The sequence below is a fragment of the Octopus sinensis genome, linkage group LG10 (genome assembly GCF_006345805.1).
Source record: "Octopus sinensis linkage group LG10, ASM634580v1, whole genome shotgun sequence".
In the NCBI taxonomy this organism is placed as follows: Eukaryota; Metazoa; Mollusca; class Cephalopoda; order Octopoda; family Octopodidae; genus Octopus; species Octopus sinensis.
The window spans coordinates 22,856,356-22,876,355 of record NC_043006.1 but is presented as its reverse complement, the minus strand read 5'-3'; the positions used below and the strand labels follow the sequence as shown (position 1 = coordinate 22,876,355).

The 20,000-nt window shown below is 37.8% G+C and overlaps 1 long non-coding RNA gene across 1 annotated transcript in view; it reads left to right on the top strand.

The window, feature by feature from the left end:
• The window catches only part of LOC118764957, a 17,672-nt gene extending 4,806 nt beyond the window's left edge, over positions 1–12,866 (top strand). Inside the window, exons 2-3 of the long non-coding RNA XR_005000797.1 lie at positions 10,662–10,671; positions 12,737–12,866. This is a non-coding gene — a long non-coding RNA (uncharacterized LOC118764957). The remainder of the gene's footprint in view (positions 1–10,661; positions 10,672–12,736) is intronic.
• Positions 12,867–20,000: the final 7,134 nt, after the last annotated feature.

The window sequence follows — 20,000 nt, the reverse complement described above, 5'->3', positions numbered from 1 at the left end:
CGACAGCATCTCAATCCCACCGGCGGCGACCGCCCGCGTGCGACATACCACCGTCCAACCGCTCCCACTGCTGACCGTCCCCTCTTGAGGGACCAGCCCCACTGCGCCTCATTCCTTGCACAAACCGCTTGCCTCCCACCACCTCTTCCATATTCACCCTTATCCGCCTCGGCCCCAACGGTGCAGCTGCTCCCACCGCAGAGGCCCCTGTACAGCCTTCCACAATGAAAAGCCAAACTTTTCACCCCCACAATGGGGAGAAAAACGGCAAAAACACAACAGAATAAAACAACTACGCGCGAGTTGCTTCAACAATAATTTTCAACAGCAATAAAAAAAAAAACAATTTCAAAAATGGACAGTCTCAAAGAGAAAGCCCTCAACAATCCAACCGTGGTTTAAAATGGCGAGACTCAAACAAACAAGTTGCTACTCTGAAACAGCGACGTCCTTATTTTTTTAATTAAGCACAAGGCCTCAATAGAAAAGGGACAACACAAAAACAGACAAAGCAATACATTGGGGTACATAGAAACACATATCGAATGAATTATGGATATAATGAAAATGAGAATGAAATGGCTTACTATATTACCCGTGGAACGATCGTACTGACGAGCCCTACGGACGAGGGATTACGTAAGTGATTCATTCGTTAATAGGCGAAATCGCGGTCTGCGATTAATTCTTGTTTTCTATAGATAATTTTCATCTGTCTTGCCCGCATATTGTTCTGGTGTCCGCTGAATTCTTTTCTCTTGAGAACATTCTTTTCTTTGTAGTTTTATCGTAGGTGATTTACTTCTAGCATATGGCTGATCACATAGTGGTTCTTTAGCCCGCCCCCATAAGTAGGTAGCTCCATTTTACTGTTTTTAAATGAACAGTTCATATCCGTCTTGTATCTGTTAGTTTATAACATATACTCTATTAACTCTTCGAAGGCCACCACCGGCAGCACTTCATGGTAACCAATTTGTATTCCTGTCATCTCTATTCTTTCACCAAACAACTCCTTCAATTTCTCTCCCCTTTCTTTTTCCAACAAAAAGGGCTTTAAAACCTTCGTTATACTCTTTGGCCGCTAACTTCACTCGGATAACGTTCTTCATCTTGGCAATTCTCTTCTCTATCTCTACACTTTTTTGGGTATTGCACCATTGTTCTCAGTTTTCTCCCTTTTGGTGTCACTCTGCTTCTGTCCTCTCCAATCCCTTCCTCTACCGCTGGCATTTCTGTCTATGTTTGCCTCTCATTCTGTGTTGCAATCATCTCTCTTTCTCTTCTGTACTCTTTCCCCTCGCTAGTTAATGGTATCTGCGTTCGTTCCTCACTTTTGCTGTCTTTTCATTTTTTTCTCTTCTCATTTGTACTCTCTTGTTTTTCACTTTGCTTCTCTTCTCCATTTGCCTTTTTTTTTCTTCCTCGGACTTGTTGGTGGTGAGTCCACGGTTACACCCTCTTCTTCATGATATTCCTTTCCTGTCTCCTCCTCTTCGTGTTTCTGGGGACACTTCCACCACTATCCTCAACCTTGATTCATCCGGCAGTATCAGTTCCTCCGCAATCTTGTGGAGGTCTGGCAAGCTTATATGGACCAACACCTCCAGTCCATACCCCCAGCAGTTCACCTCCGTAGTTCTCGATATTTTTATTATCTATGTGTCCTCCTCTGTGTTGAAGAGGATGGCTGTCACCAGCCACGCCTCATCAATTTCTGGGAGCACTCTACTTATTCTTACTCTGGCCGCACGTTTGCCACAGTAAGTCGGTAGTATTGCCCACTCCGCTGATCTCAAAGTCACAGTAGAGTATTTCCTCGCTTCTTCTTCGTTCACAAAGCGTACCTCCACTGTGCCGTATTTCCTTCCTCTGGCGTAGAACGTCGTTACGTTCTTAATTCATCCGAAGCATTCCTCGACCTTTTTTGTTTCAATTTTCAATGTTCTGTACACTATTGTTACTATATCCTTTTTATCTGTTACTTCTTTGTGGGGCATCAACCTCAGGCTGTCTCTCTTCTTTTTCGATAACTCATTGAATTTCTAAAAATTCATCTCCTGTAATTCAATTTCTGTAACTTGCAGTCCCTCCGCTGATAGGCTTTTGCCAGTCACCGCAGCGTAACTGCTCGCTTGCACTAGTGTATCTTCCATAATGTTCACAACTTCATCCACAAATGGGGAAGAAAACTGAAAACGGTAACAATAAGTTCAACAGGTAACAACAATCCAACAATTCAATAAATATCAGTTAAACAAAAGCGGTACTCACAAGGAGCCTGTACTTTTCCAACTCACTAACTCAATAAAACACTAACGACAACACCAACGTCCTCTCAACGATTAGCTGGAGAGGATTTTTGAAATGAGAATATCTGAAATAAACTCGACTGCTCTCACAAACGGGAAAACTAAAAATGAACCCGACCGCTCTCAAAAATTAAGTAAAAAACGAAAACTAATCCAGAATCCTTGTCCGGTATCGGATCGATCCCAAAATCTAATCAGTTCGTGCCAGTCACGAGGCCAAGCATTCCTGAAAGTACGTGATTCCTGTTGTTTATTGAAAAGTATTGTGATTCGTTGGAAATAAAGAGACACAAAGGGGAATGTGAACTTTTGAAAGTAGACTTTAACAAAGAAAAACTACCACAGTTTATCTTTATATATAAACCTGAAGTTGTGTGAGAGTCTGTCTACTCCGATTTAGATTCCTAACTACTCCCACATTTTGTGGTGCAGTTTAATCAGAAGCGGGCATCTTATAGTCGTGATTCATATCGAGCCCTTCTGGGTATTAGCGCGCGTCTACGATGAGTCTACGATTTTAAAAAATTTACCATCATTTTTTCGTTTTCTTAATGCATTTTTTGCTCGGTTTATGTAATGGAAGTAACTCTCTAAAAATGCTTATATAGTTATTTCTCTTACAAACCCGAGCAACGCCGGGCGATACTGCTAGTAGAATATAAAGAACTTAAAAAAAGGTATGGGGTAGACATAATGGAGAACAGAAAAAAGGAAGCAAGTTATGTTACTCGATGGGGCAAGTTTTCATTTCACATTTTTTCATCTTTCATTATATCATACGTTTTATGTGATATATGTCCCTCTTTGTTGGCCCGTTATGGGTAATAAAAAAACCAAGCATCCTTGAAAGTTTCATCTGAATCCATCCAGCGGTTCTTGAGATATCTTGTCCACAGACAAACAAACACGGCTGAAAACAATACCACCCGCCTTCTCTAAGGCGGAAGTTATAAAACTACAGTCGCTACTTGAATTTTCGAACCTGGTACTGTTTTTTCCCCGTCATCGCGTACGTTATTCGAAATTTGAATCGCTAGTTCCACCAGCAGTTCGAATTTTATAGGTTAATACAAATTACGCTTATGTTAGGCATGTGAATTGCATGGAAGGCACGGTTTCTACAAGACACTATGAACATTAATCTATACTAATATTTTTCACAATATGTGGCCAGTCCAAACTGAAGCAGGAAATAGATCAGATGGAAGCAGAAAACTGCAGAATAGAATGAAACCACTGTTGAAACACCTCCCCTACATCTGGTAGCCCTAGATTAACGCTAGAAAACTCCGAGTAAATATTTGGTAAATCAGATATAGGCAATCTTTGGATCTTTTCGGTTTGAACGGCAGTTTTTAACATAATTTCTAGGTAACTAAAAAAAATTTAAACTTCGTATACTGGTAGAATGTGTTTATAAAACATCTTTTTCTCTTGGCTTTCTTGAGAAAATTCTGTAGTTTGTAACATATTTGTTGTTTAATTTCTTGCATTTCGGCAATTTCAACCAATCGATGACGTCCATTGAGGTAAAATACATTTTGTGACGTATGAATATGTCCCTGGTTTAAGAAACAGATTGGGTTTATTTACATTTGTGAAGAAAAAAATATACCCTTCCCCCCACCCCTAACCCTAAGCCTAACCCTAAAACAGATTAAAATGCAATAGATCAATACTAGGGTCATAATTATGGGTGACAATTTCATATGACACGGCTAGAAAAAACTGCTGTTCAAACCGAAAAGATCCCAATCTTTTTTCGAGACGAGACTCATTTAATGTGCTTTAATAAAAATTACTTTTTTTTTTTACTGAAATTTCGGGAGAAGGGTCTAATTGATTACATCAACCACCAGTGTTTGACTGGTACTTAATTTATCGACTCTGAAAGGATGAAAGGCAAAGTCGACCTCGGTAAAATTTGAGCTCAGAACGTAAAACCGGAAGAAATGCCACTAACCATTTTACTTGGCGTACTAACGATTCTGCTAGTTCGCCGCTTTGACCGCAATTATGACAAAAAGTGAACACGTTGTTGTTGTTGTTGTTGTTGTTGTGATTGATATTGCTTCACCGAAGTTATATCACTGTTCAATTAATTCTTACTGACTTCTAAATTTTCTTCGTGAATGCTCGCTTTCCTGTTAGCAAATGAAGCATCGGTGTTATATCGTTACAGCTAATTATGTTAAGTTACCACATTCTGAACCTGGATGATTGCAAAAGAAATCCAACACTTTCATTTTCATATTTCATATTTCCAGAACACAATCCTGACATGGAGTCAGTTTAATTATATCTTGCTCGGGGTTTTCCGTTAATTAATTGAATTTAAAAGATGCTGCTTGCAAAGTTATTCTTAAAATAATAGCATTTCATGACTCAATGTCACGTTGCTTGGTTTCCATTAATTTCAATTTATGTTGTTATTAATTTTTTGCAGCTATTATTGATTTTTCTAATTGTATATGAAGTAGGCGGGAAAAGCATGTATTTAAACATCACATGTGGACAAGAAGAGAGATTTCTTTCCTGTCCTTTTCTATTTTCAGCTTCATCATCCATCCCAAATTAGTTTGGCTTCAAATTGCATTGACCATATGGCTTCTGTTTGACTATTCAAAATGGAAGAATTTTTCTGACATCGTCGTTACTAGTTTATTGGGTTTTAAATTCAAGCAGAGAGATCGTGTTATGGATCTTTTCGGTTTGAACGGCAGTTTTTAACATAATTTCTAGGTAATTTCTAGGTATCTAAAAAATTTTAAACTTCGTATACTGGTAGAATGTGTTTATAAAACATCTTTTTCTCTTGGCTTTATTGAGAAAATTCTATAGTTTGTATGATATTTGTTGTTTTTTTTTCTTCAATTTCTGCAATTTCAACCAATCACTGACGTCTATTGAGGTAAAAAACATTGTGCCGTATGAATATGTCCCTCGTTTAAGAAACAGATTGGGTTTATTTACATTTGTGAAGAAAAAATGATACCCTTCCCCCCACCCCTAACCCTAAGCCTAACCGTAACCCTAACTAACCCTAACCCTAAAACAGATTGAAATGCAATAGATCGATACTAGGGTCATAATTATGGGTGACAATTTCATATGACACCGCTAGAAAAAACTGCCGTTCAAACCGAAAAGATCCCGTCTTTTCGTTGTCAGTGTTTATAAACTGTGTTGGTAGAGGAGAGAGAGAGAATTATAGGTTTATAAAAGCTCGGAATTCGCAATGAGATTGCACTGAAAACAAACACAACTAATAATTTTTTATTTCTACTAGAAGTACAAGGCCCGAAATTTTATGGGTCGGAGGCTAGTCAATTACGTCAACCCCAGCACGCAACTGGTACTTACTTTATCGACTCTGAAAGAATGAAAAGCAACGTCGACCTCGGTGGTATTTGAATCCAGAACGTAATGAGTCAAAACATCGCAATCCATTTTTCCGGCGCTTCGACAATCCTGCCATCTCGTCGCCCTTGGTAACATTAATAATATTCTTTTCTACAATAGGCACAAGCCCTGAAATTTTAGGGGAGTGGGGCTAGTTGATTTCATTGATTCCAGTATTTGATTGCTACTTATTTTATTTCGTCGACCCTGAAAGGATGTAAAGCAAAGTCGACTTCGGCGGAATTTGAACTTAGAACGAAATGCTGCGAAGTATATTGTCCAACCATCAAAATTTCAGGCCTTGTGCCTACAGTAGAAATTATCATTATTATTAAGGCGACGGGCCGACAGAATCATTAGCACGCTGAATGAAATGCTTAGTGGTATTTCGTCTGTCGTTACGTTGTGAGTTCAAATTCCGCCGAGGTCGACTTTGCCTTTCATCCTTTCGGGGTCGATAAATTAAGTACCAGTTACGCACTGAGGTCGATGTGATCGACTTAATACCTATGTCTGTCCTTGTTTGTTCACTCTATGTTTAGCCCCTTGTGGGTAGTAAAGAAATAGGTATTTCGTCTGCCGTTACGTTCTGAGTTCAAATTCCACCGAGGTCGACTTTGCCTTTCATCCTTTCGGGATCGATAAAGTAAGTACCAGTTGAGTACTGGGGTCGATGTAATCAACTAGTCCCCTTCCCACAAAATTTCAGGCCTTGTGCCTACTGTAGAAATTATTATTATTATTATTATTATTATTATTATTATTATTATTCCGCCGAGGTCGACTTTGCCCTTCATCCTTTCGAGGTCGATAAAATAAGTACCAATTAAGCACTGGAGTCGATGTAATCGACTTACCCCACCACCCGCTGAATTGCTGCCCTCGTGCTAAACTTTGAAATCATCATTATTATTGTTATAAATAAAAAGGTGATGAGCCGGCGGAATCGTTAGCACGCCGGGCAAAATGCGCAGAGGCATTTCGTCCGTCTTCGTGTTCTGAGTTCAAATTCCGCCGAGGTCGACTTTGCCATCCATCCTTTCGGGGTCGATAAATTAAGTACCACTTAAACACTTGGTATCGATGTAATCGATTTGTCTCCTCTCCCAAAATTTCAGACCATGTGCCTTTAGTAGGAAGGATTATTATAATAGTGGCGAAAGAGGTTGTATGGTGGACCCGTTTGAAAGGGCTAAAGTTAGACACTTTCCTGTTTGGTCAAGGCCTCATCAACTTTTTCAAGTTTCACTTGAAAAGGAAGATGAGGTTAGAGAGGAGAGTGCTGTCTGATAGCAAATTTTCTGAAAGGTGGGTGAATAGTGCAAGAATGGCCAGTATAAATGGACCAATTCTGAGGTTTCGCCTGTAATTGAAAAAGGTATTATAAAAGGAGAAAGGGACTCTCTACCCCACTTTTGACCAGGCTCCCGTTGGCTTTTATGGGTTTTTTTTTCCACCAGGAACCTTTCGTAACGCCTCCCCTATTGGGAGATTTTCGTTGTTATATTATTTGATTGTTACAATGTTTTTACACGATTTTTTCACAAACGGACAAAACCCTTTGTAACCTTTCGCCCTGTTTTGTCCCTTTATGTTTTCTAATCATGTGTGTCAGCCCTTGTGGCCAATAAAAATAATTAATTATTATTATTATTATTATCATCATCATTATTATTATTATTATTAAACATAAAAGGCGGTAGGTGGCAGAATCATCACCGTGCCAGATAAAATACTGAAAAGCATTTCTTCTAACTTTACTTTCTGAGTTTAAATTCCACCGACGTCCACTTTGCTTTTCACCCTTCCGGGGGTTGATAAAATAAATACCAGTCGTGCGTTAGGGTCCATGTAATCGATTAGCGCCCTCCCACTAAATTCTAGATCCTTTGCCTATAGAAAAAAACCAGGCGAGTTTTAAGGATGGCAGCGTCTACCTCGGCATGATTTGAACTCTGAACTTAAAGGACCGTAACTAAATACTGCCTGGTGTTATTTCGTCCGGCACTCCTTCGTACAACGACGACGACGACGACAATCCTAATTACAAAGATGATCGCTTTAAAAATATTATATTGTTGCCTGTAATGGCGAGAGATTAAGTCAAGCGGTCATCAACTTTTTTTAATGTCAAGACATAGAAATAGAAATACGAAATCCTGCGCTGGTTGTCATGTGAAATGACAGCAAACTTTAAGACGAGCATGTGAGAAATGCTCTGCGTGGCTCTCAACAAAAGTCGCCTGTACAGTTCACACGTGCTTCGTTAAAGCAGTGCTACGTCAGCTTCGCAAATTATCCGACATTTTTATGTTATTCAATACTTCGCGCGTGAATTCTGAGAATATGGTAAATCTTACTGAGTATGGAAAAATATGGAAGTAATTTTTTCTTTCTTTCTTCATTTCTTTCTTTCCTTCTTTCTTTCCTTCTTTCTTTCTTTCTTTCTTTCTTTCCTTCTTTCTTTCTTTCCTTCTTTCTTTCTTCATTTCTTCATTTCTTTCTTTCTTTCTTTCTTTCCTTTCCTTCCTTCTTTCCTTCTTTCTTTCTTTCCTTCTTTCCTTCCTTCCTTCCTTCCTCCCTTCATTCCTTCCTTCCTTCTTTCCGTCTTTCCTTCTTTCTTTCTTTCTTTCTTTCTTTCTTTCTTTCTTTCTTTCTTTCTTTCTTTCTTTCTTTCTTTCCTTCCTTCCTTCCTTCCTTCCTTCTGTCTTTCCTTCATTCCTTCTTTCCTTCCTTCTTTCTTTCTTTCCTTCTTTCTTTCCTTCTTTCCTTCCTTCTTTCTTTCCTTTCTTCTTTCCTTCCTTCCTTCCTTCTTTCCTTCTTTCTTTCCTTCCTTCTTTCTTTCTTTCTTCTTTTTTCTTTCCTTCTTTCCTTCCTTCCTTCCTTCCTTTCAAATAGGTTTGGAGTTCGAAACATGTCCGGGTGGACTTGTATTTGTATTCTTTTAGAATCAATAAAAGAAATTCCAGAATTAGAGGGGTGAGGGGTGGGAAGAAGAGGGTAAATGCAATCTTCTATATTTTCTACTCACCTTCCAAATATCCATACAGAGCAGTAGCCTGCAGCCCTTCGTAGCTCAGCGTCACCTTTCACCAAATGGCGTTTCACAATTATCTTGCTATATATATATATATATATATATATATATATATATATATATATATATATATATATATACATATGTATTGCAAATAAGAAAATGGAGAAGCACAATAGTTGGTTCATCAACTTTAGGACATTAAAGTGTTAATTTATTTATTTATTAAAATAATAATTATAATAACATACATACATATAGCACATTATTCTATGCATATAAAATAAGAATACAAGTAATTATTAAAAAAACATGAATATAAATTATTAAAATAACTTACAGCTGTTTCAGCCCATAGATAAAAGCATCTCATTCAGCCTATATTAGTCAAGTATATTGAGGTAATAGGCAGTTGAAAATGAGGTACTTGTATATATATCTCTAGGCCTCGTCAGAGATTATAAAGTACAATCATAATAAATATAAAAAAAAATGCACACACATTTGAATACATACATATAGATATATATTATATAATATATAATATATTATATATATATATATATATATATATATTAATATATATATATATACTCTTTACTCTTTTACTCTTTTAAGCTTTTACTTTTTTCAGTCATTTGACTGCGGCCATGCTGGAGCACCGCCTTTAGTCGAGCAAATCGACCCCGGGACTATTCTTTGTAAGCCCAGTACTTATTCTATCGGTCTCTTTTGCCGAACCGCTAAGTGACGGGGACGAACGTAAACACACCAGCATCGGTGTCAAGCAATGCTAGGGGGACAAACACACACACATACACATATACATATATACATATATACGACAGGCTTCTTTCAGTTTCCATCTACCAAATCCACTCACAAGGCATTGGTCAGCCCGGAGCTATAGTAGAAGACACTTGCCCAAGATGCCACGCAGTGGGACTGAACCCGGAACCATGTGGTTGGTTAGCAAGCTACTTACCACACAGCCACTCCTGTGTATATACGTACATACATACATACATACATACATACATACATACAATATATATATATGGTTATAGATAATTAATTATATATACTGAAATATACTTACACGTCCATATCCATGAGTACATATATAATATTCATTTATTACTAATATTATTATCATTATTAATATTAGATTACGTGTCTTCTACTATTCACAATACATAGTATATGAAATATAAAATATAGAATATAATATCTTTATATATAAAAGTCAAGTTGTGTGTCTGTCTCCTACGATTTAGATTCCTAACTACTCCCACATTTTGCGGTGCAGTTTAACCAAAACCGGGTATCTTATAGTCGTGATTCATATCGAGCCCTTCTGGGTATTAGCGCGCGTCTACGATCAGTCTACGATTTAAAAAAAAGTTACCATCATTATTTTCCATTTTAATGCATTTTTTCGCTATTATATAAGGGAAGTAACTCTCTAAAAATGTCTACGATGAGTCAACGATTTAAAAAAAATTTACCATAATTTTTTTTCCATTTTTAATGCATTTTTTGCTATTTTTTGGTTATAACTCTCTAAAAATGCTTATATAGTTATTTCCCTTACAAACCCGAGCAACGCCGGGCGATACTGCTAGTAATATATAAACAGATGTTTATGAAAGAAAGCATATATATATATATATTTAAAAATCAGGTTATTTTAATCGAACGAAAGTTAATTTTGCTCAGTGGTTTATTATATTTCCCAATGGTATCCTATCGTTTAGCATATACCTCTTTCCAGTCATTTGCGTGGAGTAGTATCCTCTATGCAAAATGTTAACAGAAGGAAACGTCTATAGGTCTGATATAATGGTTTCAAATTTTGGCACAAGAATAACAATTTCGAGGGAGGGGTAAATCGAATACATCGACCCAAGTGCTCAACTGGTACTTATTTTATCAACACCCAAAAGGATGAAATGCAAAGTCGACCTCCACTGAATTTGAACTCAGAGCGTGGAGATGGACAAACTGTAGCTAAGCATTTTGCCCAGCGTGCTAATGATTCTGCCAGCTCACCGCTTTCTAAAGGTCTTACATAACACTGGGTAAAAAAACAAATTTTGTCTGGTGCCTGGAATATTTCAATGAATTCATAAGTGATTTTACAAAAGCAAAGTGTGAAGGGAATAGTAGTCATTTCCTTTGACTTCTAGACAGAAGCAAATAGGAAATAACACTTACTGACGAATAAAAAAGAAAAAAATTACAGTGTTATTGTCTGAGAAATGCCTTAAGAGTATTCGCTCTTAAAGAAATAATTAAGTGCCTTTTGGGACATTCACAAAAATATTCAGCATCGACAAAAAATTTTGAAGTCTGTGACTACTGTATTTTTTTTTTTATCTCTTATCTGTTTCAGTTATTAGACTGCAGCCATGCTGGGGCACCATCTTGAAAAATTTTAAGTCGAATGAATCCACCCCAGTACTAATTTTTAAAACTTGGTACTTATTCTATCGGTCTCTAAACACACCCACACCGGTTGTCAAGCAATGGTGGAGGACAAACACCGACACACACATACATACATACACACATATACCTATATGTATGTATGTATGTATATATATTATATATATATATATATATAGATATATATATATAAAATATATATATATATATATATTATATATTATATATATATTATATATATTATATATATATATTATATTATATATAATATATATATATATATATATATATATATATATAATATACAGGGGTTGGACAAACTAATGGAAACACCTTAAAATTTCAAACAAATTAATTTTAATATGGGGTAGGACTGCCTTTGGCAGTAATTACAGCTTGAATTCTACGAGGTATGGACTCGTACATAGTTTGATGTGTTTTCCATTCTTCAGCTAAAACAGTCTCCAGTTCTTGTAGTGATGATGGTGGAGGATATTGACTCCTTACTTGTTTTTCTAAAATGCACCATAAATGTTCAATAATATTGAGATCTGGGAACTGTGGTGACCAGATAAAATATTCAACCTCACAAGAATGTCCTTCATGCCATTCAGTAACAATTTTAGCCGTGTGAATTGAGGCCTTATCATCCTGAAAGATTGCGTTTGCCTCCAGAAACAGTACCGCAACCATAGGATGAATTTGATCAGATAAAATGCATAAATAGTCTTGACTATTAATTCTGCCATGAAGGAAAACCATTGGGCTGGCAGATTTCCAAGATACAGCCCCAAGATCATCACAGATCCTCCTCCATGTTTAACAGTTGGAAGAAAGCAGTCTAGGTCAGAAATAAGGTAAAGAATGACTCGTCCGAGAAAATAACATTCTTTTACTGTTCTAAGGACCAATTCTGTAGTTTTTTACTCCACTCTAAACGCTTTGCAACGTTTGTTTTTGAAAGTAGTAGTTTTCTGATTGCAACCCTCCCATGAAATCCAGCTTTGTGCAGCTCCCGGTGAACAGTTTTTGTGGAAACTGGGTTCTCGAGGTGGTCATAATTTTGGGAGCTGTACTTTTGTGATCCTTTCCAATAATTCGTGTAAGAGTCCAACAGTCCCTATCTGAAAGTTTTGGTTTTCTTCCGGAGTTTTGTTTCGACAAGGAGGTTTTTCCCTCTTTCTCAAAGGCCGTCATTACTTTCAAGACAGTACTTCTAGATACACCAAACATTTCGGCTGTTTTCGTTACGCTAGCACCTGTCATACGGGCACCAACAATTTGAGTTCTTTGATTGAAAGTCTGATAAATCTGTTATTTTAATGAATTTTAATTACCTGAAACAAAACAGCAATTTTAGCAAAATATATTAAGCAACATTAATAATTAATCAAAAACATAAAAATAAACAAGCTTTTGACGGTTTTATAGATATTTCAAAATTATGATGCTATGATGCTAGGTGTTTCCATTACTTTGTCCAACCCCTGTATATATCAGGTTGAATAAAAGGTAAGCAACATTTTGAACCATGAAGAATTTGTACCGGATTTTTGCAGAGTTTTGAATTTTTTTAAAGCATTTTTTTGCAATTGTCTGATAATACAGACACAGACTTACCCACATGCATCATTAAATTAACATTAATATTGTTTTCATCGTTGTTATTAGGTTGTTCCGAAAATAATGGCCGCTTTAAGTGTTGTGTTTTGAAACGAAATTTTATCATAGTATTTTAATTATATTTTAGGTGAACTTCGACAAACATAATAATTGATATGCTCTTTAATAATTTTCTACTTGTTTCAGACAGAAAACATTCTTAAAGCACAGGCGCCCTTAATTATGAACATGACAAAAAAGGACCTCCGCTTACTTTTCTTGCATGAGTTCAACCTTGGGCACAATGCCTCCCAAACTGCTGCCAATATCAACAGAGCATGAGGAGAGGCGTCCACAAGTGATCGCACAGTACGAAGGTGGTTTCAGAAATTCGTAGTTGTGAAGAAAGCCTTGAAGGGAATTGTTAATTTTTCCGGAATAAAATCATGTTTCTGAAATCGGCCATTATTTTCGGAACAACCTTATACAATCATCTGAAATGGTACTGTCAAAGCGCAACATTCGAGCAATTTTGTTATTCAACTTCAAAAAAGACGTAAAGCAGCTGAAACTGCTCGCAGTATCAACGAAACGTTTGGTGAGGAAATGACCAGTGAGTGGTCAGCTTAAAAATGGTTTAAGCGATTTCGCAGTGGAGACCTGAGCCTTGAAGATCGTGAGCGTAGTGGACGCCCATCTGTCATGTATGACGGTCAGTTAAAAACCGTTATTGAGAAAGATCCACGTAAAACAACTCGAGAACTGACTAAAAAAACACTTCAAGTTAGCCAGAGAACTGCATGCAATCGTTTGCATGCGATCGGAAAAATCAAAGAAGCTCGACAAATGGGTACCACACGATTTGAATGAAAATCAGAAAATGTGCAGATATGAAATTTGCTCGTCGTTTCTTCTCCGAAACCAGACCGATCCATTTCTCGATCGTATTGTAACTTGCGATGGAAAGTGGATTCTCTATAATAATAAAAAAAAACCTTCTTCGCAGTAGTTGGACCAAAATAAAGCACCGAAAACCTTCCTTAAACCTGAGCTCTTCAAAAAGAAGTTTATGGTGACTGTTTGGTGGTGTACAGCTGGACTCATCCACTATAACTTCTTAAAACCCGGAAAAACCATTACTGCAGAAACGTATTGCCATGAAGCTGCCAAGATGAACGAAAGACTGCTACTCCTTCGTCCCAGACTGGTCAACAGAAGAGGGTCAATCATTCTTCATGACAATACTCGATCACACGTTTTACTAATGACGATCCAGAAGTTGAGGGAATTTGGCTACGAAATTCTTTCCCACCCAGTTTATTTCCCAGAACTTTCTGCTACCAACTACCACTTTTTCAAGACCTTGATGGTTTCCTGCAAGAGAAGGAGTTCAAAAATTAAACCGATGCTGAAAGTGCGTTCAAAGATTTCATCAGCTCCAGAACTCCAGATTTTTATATTACCGGAATAAACAAACTTGTAACTTGTTGGCAAAAGTGTGTTGATTGTAATGATACTTACTTTGATGATTAAAATTTCCACACTGTTGAAATATATTGCGATGAATTTCATGTTTCAAAACGTTGCTTACATTTTACATAGCCTGATATATATAGTTCAAATTTAGAGAAAAACAAAGACAAAGACAGGTGTAGGAACAGTGAGCAAATGTATTAGTTTGACGCTCAAGGAAAATGGAAAGGGTAGAAAATTTAGAAAATATATATATTACGTATGTATGTATGTATGTATGTATGTATGTATGTATGTATGTATGTATGTATGTATGTATGTATGTGTATGCGTCTTTTTGTTTGTCTTTGTCCCCACCACCGCATGTTGGTTTATTTACGTTCCTGTATACGTATATATATATATATAGTTGGAATTTACAAAAAAAAACAAAAGACGAAGATAGGTGTGTAAACAACGAACGGGTGTATTAGTTTAACGCTCGGGAAGGTGTATATATATGTATATATATATATAATATATGTAATATATATTATATAATATATATATATATATATAATATATATATATTATATATATATTATATATATATATATATATTATATATATTATATATATATAGATATTATATTATATTATATATTATATATATATATTTATTTATTCATATATATATTATATTATATTATATATATATATTATATTATATTATATAATATATATATATATATTATATTATATATATATATATATTATATTATATAATATATATATATATATATATATATATATATATATATATATATATATATATATATATATTATAGATATATATATGTGTATTAGTAATTTGTGGTAAATCATTTTACCTTTAGTAAATGAATTGATTGCATCGCAATCATTAACATTTATGTATTAACTTTGTTGGGTACTTCACTAGCAGTATATTGGATATATGTTATCCCATGGAGGGTTGCATTTACAACCCCCTATCTCAATTTGTGTGTGTATATATATATATATATATATATATATGGAGCAGATTTTGCTATGTCATTGCGCCTCTAAGCATATTCTATTGGTACTGGTTTGGGTACATCCCGATATAATGTGGTGTATAGTTTCAGAACTGTTAACCTTTGACATCTGGAAGCTGCACCAATAAAACCAAATGAACTTACTTGCATACTCACAATGCAATCAACATCGTTGCAGTAGAGGTGCAGCAACAGCAGCAGCCGCAGCAGCAGCAGGTGGCAGCAGGTGCTACAAACTATTACGTCAATCGCTTGCAAGTACGGTTACTATGCGTGCCACCGTTCTTCTTCGCCATCATCATCATCATCATCATCATCATCATCATCATCATCATCATCATCATCATCCGGTATTCATCTTCATCACCATCATACATTCATAGGTATGATACCTTCCGTTAGCACCATCACCACCATCACAACCATCACCACTACTACACCGCCGTCGCCACCCACCACCACCACCACCATCACTGCCACCGCCGCCGCCGCCACCACCACTGCTGCCACTGCAGCAGCAGCAGCAGCACCACCACCACCACCACCACCACCACCACTGTCACCACCATCACCACTGCCACCGCCGCCGCCGCCGTCACCACTATTACCTTGACGATGATGAAGATGACGACGACGACGACCACCACCACCACCACCACTACCACCACCACTCAACAACAAGAGCAACAACACAACCACCACTTCTTACAGGCATTATCATGGCCACCACCACCACCACCACCATCGTCACCAATGCAACTCTACCATCATCACACCACCACCACCACCACCACCACCAACAACAACAACAACAACGACAAAATTAATAACAACAGCAACACAAACACAACTACAGCGCAACCACAACCGGCACAGCCACCACCTCCACAATAACAACAACAACAACAACCATAAGCACCACCACCACCACCACCATAACAACAACAGCAATCTCCCCTCACTCCTCTATTGAATCTCAAACACATCTATTACTTTGGACATGAACTAAAAGTATAATCTCACCAAACACGTGAACAGAAAACACGTGACATCTGGTTCTTGCATATTCCCACCTTCTTTTCTTTGTCTTTCATCTTGTTCTGTATCTCTCGAACCGAACAAGATTCTCTCTGCTGAAGCTGCTCCTACTACTGCAACTCTTTCCCAGATTCGATAGTTGGTTTGGTATTAAGCAAGAGTTTAACTTCTACATATATCAGAGAGTGATAGTGTGCGTGATGTAAGAATCTAGATGGAGGAAGAGCGAGAGAGCGATAGAAAGAGAGAGAGAGAGAGATAGAAAGAAAGAGAGAGAGAGAGAGAGAGTGGTAGTAAGGAGAGCAAGTCAGGTATATTCTTAATTCGTTGGTATTAAGCAAGAGTTTAACTTCTACATATATCAGAGAGTGATAGTGTGCGTGATGTAAGAATCTAGATGGAGGAAGAGCGAGAGAGCGATAGAAGATAGAGAGAGAGAGAGAAAGAGAGAGAGAAAGAGAGAGAGAGGAGAGAGAGAGAGTGGTAAGGAGAGCAAGTCAGGTATATTCTTAATTCGTTGGATGCTATTCTTTATTCTGTTCGATATTGCTATTGACCAATCAAAATGACGAAACTGTTAATTTTGTTTTGCAAACCGAAATTGAAATACAGTTACTCTTACATAAGTTTATATACATGCATGCATATATGCATGCAGCGATGCATATATGCATATTGAATATATGCAAATATGCATATTGAATATATGCATATATATGCATACATGCATGCATATATACAGTATAAATCATAGACAGCCATTAGTAACATGTACCAGGCGGCGAGCTGGCAGAAACGTTAGCACGCCGGGCGAAATGCTTAGCGGTTTTTCGTCTGCCGTTACGTTCTGAGTTCAAATTCCGCCGAGGTCGACTTTGCCTTTCATCCTTTCGGGGTCGATAAACTAAGTACCAGTTACGCACTGGGGTCGATGTAATCGACTTAATCCGTTTCTCTGTCCTTGTTTGTCCACTCTATGTTTAGCCCCTTGTATGTAGTAAAGAAATAAGTAATATGTACCATGCTGTTACTAATAATTTTCGGTGCCTGTATAGTCGCTCTCAAGTCCACACCCTTGGTCCAGCGGAACAACTGGGATGTGACGACTGAAGGGAGAAAGAAAATGAGAGGGAGAGAGAGAGAGAGAGAGAGAGAGAGAGAGAGGAGAGAGAGAGAGGAGGGAGAGAGAGAGAGTGAGAGCTTTACCGTCATTCATCTGGTACTTATTTACAGCTGTATAGACTGGAGTACCGTAAACTGAAGTTCTTTGCTCAAGGACACACCGTGCTGCCCTATATAGGAATTGAATTCACGACCTTATGATAGTAAACCGTCATCATCATCATCATTGTTCGACCGTGGTCGAGACAATGGAATTTACCATGCTACGCCAGACTTCACGGTCCATCATGGCATTACGGAGGTCCTGTTGCAGGATGCCTGTATCCCTGGAGATTACATCAGGGTAGGAGAGTGTGCGCCCTCTGGTATTGCGAGTAGATGGCTTCCAGAGGAGAAGAGTAGAAATTACTAGTTAACCACTATCCACTATCCACTAACCGCTGTCCTACCACCACTACCATCATAAAATAAAAACTTCCTGCAAGAAATCCCAAGATCTATTAACCATTTGGGAACAAGAGACGGCGGAGTTTTCCGAAATGATTTGTGTAGGGTCTTGGAGTTTCAACTGATAGCCCTATCTCGTACATTAGTGATGAGACGAACCCGTCTTTTTTTTTTATCTCCGTATGTTGAAAATTCAATTTTCTAATAATCCTAGTATTCGAATGCTACTTCTATACAAGTAGTTTACTTTTTAAAGTTATCTCCACAGATTTTCTAAGGAAATAAGAGCCAGCACTGAAAATTACGTTTCGTATACGAATATGTCTGAAGACGCTCGACCTTTATTCTCTAGAAAAACGACGACGCCGTGGTGATCTCACTCTTGCTCACAACATCATAAGCGGAAGGTGAAAGCTCTCGAAAGAGCTGTTCTTTACTCCTGCTCTGGAGCGTCGGCTGCGGGGTCATTCCGAAAAGCTCTATCTGCGACGATTTCATCTCAAACGAAGGAGAGGGGCTTTCTCCGTCCGGGTTGCGGATCCGTGGAATAAGCTGCCGGACGAGATGGTGAAGATGCTGACGACCGCTCGGTTCAAAGTCTCCCTTGACCACGAGTGGCCTGAACTCTTTACATGAACACCACCCTGTACATAACTCCATGTCCCCCTACATGGCCTTGCTTTTTGCTTTTTGAGCCAAAAAATTAACTAACTAACTAACGTCTGAGTAATCAATGCGATCGAAGATAAACAAATGTATATTTCAGGAGATATTGCTCCTACTTCAGCACCACATTCAACCCATTAACCGTCTCCGAACACATTGCTTAAATAGTCACTAAATTTAGCGGTGTATCTCTCTTTTACTCTTTTACTCTTTTACTTGTTTCAGTCATTTGACTGCGGCCATGCTGGAGCACCGCCTTTAATCGAGCAAACTCGACCCCGGGACTTATTCATTTGTAAGCCCAGTACTTATTCTATCGGTCTCTTTTGCCGAACCGCTAAGTAACGGGGACATAAACACACCAGCATCGATTGTCAAGCAATGCTAGGGGGGCAAACACAGACACACAAACACACACACACGCATATATATACATATATACGACGGGCTTCTTTCAGTTTCCGTCTACCAAATCCACTCAAAATACAAAATGGGACAAGAATGCAAAACAACCGGACAACTAGGTGATACAAAAAGGGGACAACAAAACATCCAGATAGACGATACAAAAAACAAAGGTGGGTCATTCGAAGCCTTTTATCCTCAATCAAGAACCGGATCATCCTCGCAATTTCGGCTGATTAATGTATATATAATGTATACACACACGCGCGCGCGCGTGCGCATATATATGGGGAGAGAGAGAAGGAGAGGAAGAGGCATAATAAGTAGATAACGCAGTACTGTGGCATGTAACGCAGCGCCAACGACCAGCCCAACTGAAGCAGCCATGGAAAAAAAAGAAGAACGTGAAGAAGAAGTTGGTCAAGGTAGAGGTGGCGACCGAGATGTATAATATCCACATTTCAGTCTTTTTTGACCATTATGTCCACATTAAGACTCTGTATACCATTCCCCGCTCTTTTCGGTATTCTCTTTTCTATCAACGTGCCGCCATACTACTATCCTATTTCTCTCATCACATCACCTGTGAAGCAAGGTATGATATTGCATTAGATCTCTTCATATTCACCTTTTCTTTCCCATCTCTTATTACTGAAATATAAATGTTTATATTCTTGAATGTTATAAAGCGTAGAATTAGATTATTATCCTGCTTCGGCTACAGTGTTGCTGTCAGGATTTGAAGAATACGGCAATTCCACACCCACTTTATTTTGTAATTTGAGGGGATTTTTGAAAAACAAGGGAGAATTCGCGGCGGTGTTCAGTGAACAAATTAAAATACACTGCCCGGCAGTAGCTAAAACGCGGAATGATCAAGTTTATGTATAGATTTTCTTTTTAAATGTTTGTTTTTACACAATATTAAAACAACGGTTAAAAATTTTCTGAAGCAGCACCCCTACTAATTTTATCTACGAGCCACCACTGCAGATAACAAATACAGGTTGT